General features: G+C 43.3%; 1 protein-coding gene across 3 annotated transcripts in view; it reads left to right on the top strand.

Annotated features, from left to right (window-relative positions):
- The first annotated feature begins 217 nt into the window (after positions 1 to 217).
- LOC135919931 (transient-receptor-potential-like protein) overlaps positions 218 to 6,000 on the top strand; it is a 397,285-nt gene continuing 391,502 nt past the window's right edge. For all 3 annotated transcript variants that reach the window (XM_070534944.1, XM_070534941.1, XM_070534942.1), the window contains exons 1-2: positions 218 to 572; positions 3,059 to 3,177. The gene's annotated coding sequence lies outside the window, so the exon portion shown is untranslated. The remainder of the gene's footprint in view (positions 573 to 3,058; positions 3,178 to 6,000) is intronic.

Below are 6,000 nucleotides of genomic sequence, written 5' to 3'. Positions count from 1 at the left end.
TTGATCGACAGTCGAAAATACTGGGCTTCGCTGAGCATGTAGAGTCTTGGTATAAAAACTTGAACCAGCTGCGAACGGCCGGGGAGCGGCTGCACTCCGCTATCGCGGCGCTGCCGCCGCTGGCGCCGGGGTTACAGAGGGCGAGGGAAGCATGTCTCTTACTCTCAAGCATGCTTTGATATGGTCCGAGTTGAGTGAAGGAAGGAGACCAGCCATCACCATCAGTTCCTTTGCGACGCGGACGTGGCACAGTCGGAGCGATGTACGTGCTTGGTCGTGTATTGTAGCAGCAATCTAGCTATTTTTGCGGCTGTTTATGCTTATGTTGTGTTGTGGCTGATTCATCGATGCAAGCCAACGGGCAACTTGCTTGCGTAGCCGACGGCGCTTCCTTCGTTGCGTGATGCGCACGTTTCTTCAGCTTCTCAGCCAGCTGCGATGCAGTGTTGTGTGAAGTGATTTAATATTGCCACTGTCCGTCTTTGAAACTGCACACTGCACAAGTACCGAACAGCTGTTCCTCAAGACAGCACTGCGATCAAGTTTTGTCTGTCGCCAAATTTTAATAAAAGGTATGTTCTTTTCCATGATTCTTCATCAACATATTATTTTTAAGTTATTTTGATTCAAGTTTCCTATGCGGCATTTTGGCAGGTTAAAATAGCGCGAAGTGTAATGACGTCAAATGTTTTAAGAACGATTTTCTTACATTTTTGAGCTATGCCGCGTCTTGCAGTTCGCATGAAGTTGCTATAAACACGAATCGTACAAACAATACATTTTCACAGCGGTCGCGATGACTTAATCTGTGGTAAATATTGTGTGATCATGAACTCATTCTTTGCTCTTTCCTAATCTGGCTGTACAGAATGAGAGGTAGTGAAATATTCAGCGTATAGTTTCATGGTTCAGAATGACATACGTTGCACTGGTTAGACAAGTGCGAATGTAAAAGAAAGTCATTCGCATTTGTATAACCAATGTAGCCCATGTCATTGTGAGCTAGTATTTTCTGACACTGATATTTTGTTTTCGAATAAAAATCAAAGAACACGTGAAAGTTTAGAAGCGTTCTGTACAATAAATAAAACAAGGCGTGCTTAAAGATGCGTCAGCCATTGGTCGCTATCACTGACAAAGAATTTGTATTCATGAATACTGCTTCAAGCTTTGTAATCTGTTTATATAAAAATTGATGACTCGTTTTGGACAAGCTCGGTGCCGCTAGGTGGCGCTTTTATGTTCTCTGTCTGTCCAAAATTAAAAAGTTGTGAGTAAGCGCTCTTGTGTCCGCCTTCACTGCGTCCTTGTCTATTCTGCGCGCTCCAAATTTCACCATGAAGAAACCACGTAATTGTCTTTTTGAGTGCGTAAATTATTTATGCAGAAAATTGGCTAAGAAAATATTTTGGGAAACTAAAATAATTCAGGTCACAACTATGGGGGGCTATAGCAATAGTTTTAGCCTGTTTCCTCTTTTGCGGAAACGACCTTGCACACTTTCCTTAATTTAATAACGCGTAGTAAACACAACGTAGCAAAGGACACGCCTTGCAAAATGTGACCCATTCCTTGTCCTTCCCACTGCAAGTATATAGGGATGACGGCTGTAATTTTAACATTCAAGTGAACTTGCATGTGAACCTTGCTAAAAAGCTGTTCTATATATGTGATGTGCTAATCTGAACATGATGTTAACACTGACCATCTTGTTTCTGTGCAGCGTTCACTCTGCAAGCGTTCTCAGAGACAACAGCTCGGAATGTAAAAAAATGCATTATCATCGATGCTTGCTAGAGATTATGTGACAGCTGCTATGCCGTAATCAATTAGGTCATTTTTATATATTATTTTTATGAACTTCTGTATTATCTTTCTCATAATTTTCTGTATATATTATTGAGCGAATAAATTACTTTTAGTGCAAGCTTGCATCTGTTTTCCATGTAGATACACCTTCAAGGTTGCACATTGTCTTTTACCAATGTGTTCTCACATACTGACTGCATGCTACTAGATCGTATGTACGACAAATTTACTAGGGGGCTAGTAAAACGTGAGCAGCAAGTAAATAAGCGCATGTAAGTAAAATATTGCCACAATGTTGCTACAGAGCCGAAAGAGTTGTGTTGGTTGAGTGTTACTAGAATGTTTACAGACAATCTATGAACATGCTTCAATTGAAGTACGGTGGCCAATTGTTGACAGGATGTTACTGGGGTGTATAAAGGCAAATGTTAATAGGTGATTAGTAGGATGTTGACAAAACGTTTACATTCTTCAATTGGAAGAATGGTAATGTGGTATATAAGAAAGGACTCTTAGTAGGCGATTGATAGGAAGTTGGCACAGCGTTTACAAATATTCTTCAATTGGAAGAACGTTAATAGGTGGTTGGTAGAAAGTTCGCAGAACATATATGAATATTCTTCCTTTGAAAGAATGTTACTAGGGTGTATAAAAACAAAGGTTCATATGAAATTGGCAGGAAGTTTAATGACATCCTATAAACAAATTTCTATATTGAGTTGGTGACCAATCCTTTCCAGGGTGTTACTAGAGCGTAGCTAGGACGTATAAAGACAGTTGGTAGGACTTTAATCGACTGTTGGTAGGTTCTAGTAACAATAGTCTAAAGACAGCTTAACGAATGGTGCTAGAAATTTTTATAAGGATTAGTGTTCCTGTATATGCTCCCGCAAGGAGCAGAGTCGGTCATAACTTCTCCGGCATCGCTCGCACCAGTATTCGCCGAGAACTATTACGTGGTGCAAAATGACGTAAAATGTTCAAATGCGCCGTTGCGAAGCCAAATTTCTGGGCGCGATGCCGACACTTTGTTTCCGTCAGTTCTATCGACATTGCAATCAGCAGATCGTCGAGCGTGCGTTGCATTCATCGATTCCGGGCTGTAGGTACTTTATCCGACAATATTAAGTCAATAACCTTGGTGGAGTGATACGAAACACATCATATTGATACTTGTATTCCAGTATGACGGGGTGCCACGTACCAAAGTGCACAAACCGCACTGATGGTGGCAAAACTTTTTACGCAGTGCCATGTGGACGGGCAGATGTGCGCTGGTGATTAGTGTGGCAACTGCGTATCAGCCGTGACCGGCCATGGCTTCGAAACGGAGCAGGATATGCGAGGTGCGTTAGCCTTGTTTAAGAGGTGAGTATTGCCTTCTTTACACTAAAGGAGCGTTTATCTCGAGTAACACCCCTGTTAACGCTGAAATATGCACGGGTGGCATGAAAGATTGTTCAGTTGCACAATTTTTGGCGTGTATGTGAAGCGCGACACTGACGCGGTAGAATGAATGAACGACACGTCTGTGTCGCGCGGCATCTATACGCCAAGAATCTTATCTTACAAACTAGTCCAATTCGTAGTCTTGCTTGTACGATTGTTCTGACTACGCGGCTCTAGAACAATGTTTTCAAAACAGAGTAAATACTAGCGGATACCGTGTGCCCGCAGCACCCTGATTTTTACCTCCATTCTTAAATATTTTTGTCGGCCTTTTGATTTTTCATGTAACGTTGATTGACGTGCTAATGTTCATTGTTTTGTAGTAACGAAAACCTCGCGCGCTCCCGCTTGCGAGACAGCTGTGATAGCTTCAACATTTACCGCCCGCAATATCTCGCTTGTTCGATTTGCTCTCGTGAGCAATGTAAAATTATGCCTGTATGTTTGAAAGTATGCTGTATGTATGTAAGTATGTATGAAATTATGCCTGAGCATTTGCTTATACGAAGCAGCTGATAAGCCTTCGGTATGAATGAATCGTAAAAATAAGCCTTGCATAAAATTTGCGCATGTGAACGTTAGACATGCTTTTAAATCTACGTGTCGGCACCGCATATATCGAAAACGTGTAGCTGCTGTGAACGAGAGCTAGTGATGAAGGACGCTATGTTAACGGTTCCTTACATAACTGCAGGCGCGATAGTTTTCTGAGCAACGATCTTTAATGGGCTGGTTTTGGCGGCCAAAATGCTCTCACGTAATGGTCCCCCTTACGTGTGTGAAGTTTTCTTCAAACACCCTTTAAAACCTTTCTTGCCTTCTGACCATGGTGAGAAAACTTCATATGCACGCTGGAAAACGTTGCACCGCTTTTTGTTGCAAAGTACAGCGCGCTTGCACGTGAACTTTTGAGCTGCTCCAGCCACTGGCATAGTCGGGATTTTATTTCGGGGGAACGAAGGTGGGGTCGTACCCCCTATATGTGCGTTCGTGCATGTGTTTGTGTATGTGTATATATACAAAATTTTGGGCAGTTCGAGCGCAGCCTACCTTAAAACGTGTCACCTTGCTCAGCACTTGCGAGCAATTGGCGCATATAGCTCGCGACCCGCAGGCAAAAAAGCAAATAGAACACCGTGCGACATTTGCCTCCTGCGCGCGTGAGGAGTGGCTTCACTGCATAGCTGGAACATACTGGGAGACCTGTGCGCAACTTATGCTCCCGCATATACACGGACACTAGCGCGCTCCTTCGTACGTTCGCTAGCTCGGAGCCTGCACCGATCACTTGTGAGTCGGCTGCTTTAACTCCCTTATGAACTTTCCCCGGCAGCACGAAGGAACAGAAGTATTTTTAAGGTCATTAGGTGAGATGTCATCATCTGTGACTACTCACCGATTTGCACAGAAACGTCAAACATCCAACACGGTCTGGACGAAACCAAGCAAGAGTGCCACTTGAAAGCAGTTTTCTAATGAGTTCAGCTAAATAAATGTTCATCATTTTGCCCCGTTTTATTTAGGTCTACTTGACTTACCGTTTTGAAGTAATATATTTGGATGCACTTAGTCATGCTGCCAATTATTCTTCTGATAAGACAAACATATTTTCATGGTCCCTTCAAGTTCGTCTTAAGATACTGTATATACAGGGTGGTATAAACGTTACAAACATGGATAAAGTGCCTCAGAAAGGCTGGCCGAATGCACTTTAGCCCTGTTCCCGAAAGGTACTTTATCCCTGTTTATAATCTTTATACCACAGTGTGCTATTCCATCAGTCAGCCCTATTTCTTGATTTTGTGTATACAGGGTATTTCAGCTCACTTTAGCCAGATTTTAAAGATATGCCGATGCACTCTAAGACGAGGTGACCAAATGCATGTTGCTCACTTTTGTATGCAGTGTGTGACGCTATTTTTTGTATTTTGCTTAATAAGATAAGCAGTCGAGATTACTTAACCAACATCTGAAGCAACGAAGTTAGGCAAGAAATTTCAGTGGGAAAGCTGTAGAGCGCTTTGCAAAACGTTAGATTGGACAGTTTCTAACTTTCTATTTCCTAAGTATTAGGATTTTTCAGCTTACTGCGGCTGTCCGAGAAATGCAGAAAACACCACGTGACATGCTCGCTTGCGCGTCGTGGTTGCACTGCTCCCAAGAGTTCCGCGCACAAACGAACACGGCATTTAGCCGGGTGTCAAAACCCGTCTGCTTATAGTGAACCGCCGCGAGGCACGCACATCGCTGGCGTAAATCGCGCAGCCTTCGTCGCTGCCCTGCCGCCTTCTAGGCGGCAGCACGCCCTGCTGCGTTTCTTTGTACGCGGACAGCCTGGGAGCGCTGCAGTCACGGCGCGCAGGCGGGTATGTGGCGTGTATCTTTTCGCGGGTATCCGCAGTAAGCAGAGAAACACTAATACCTAATAAAAAGAAAGTTAGGAACTGTGTAGTCGGACGTTTTGCTAAGCGGTCTCCAACTTTCTAATCGGAATTTTTGGCTAACTTTGTTGCTTCAAAAGTTGGTTAAATAATCTTAAATAATATCTCATTAAGCAAAATGCAAGAAATGAGAGGGTATCTGCACCTAGCACCAGATTACCACGTATTACAGGGATGGTAGACGTGATTTACCTCCCCCTCACCATTCGCTTACCGCACATCAGAGTTCAGTCTGGCGCCAGGTCCAGACCAAAGCATTTATTTCTCCCTATCTGGCACGTTTATTTTACCCTGCTCACCA

The sequence above is a fragment of the Dermacentor albipictus genome, chromosome 3 (assembly GCF_038994185.2).
Source record: "Dermacentor albipictus isolate Rhodes 1998 colony chromosome 3, USDA_Dalb.pri_finalv2, whole genome shotgun sequence".
NCBI classification, from domain to species: domain Eukaryota; kingdom Metazoa; phylum Arthropoda; class Arachnida; order Ixodida; family Ixodidae; genus Dermacentor; species Dermacentor albipictus.
The sequence above is the reverse complement of the archived record's forward strand: the minus strand, read 5'-3'. Positions and strand labels throughout refer to the sequence as shown.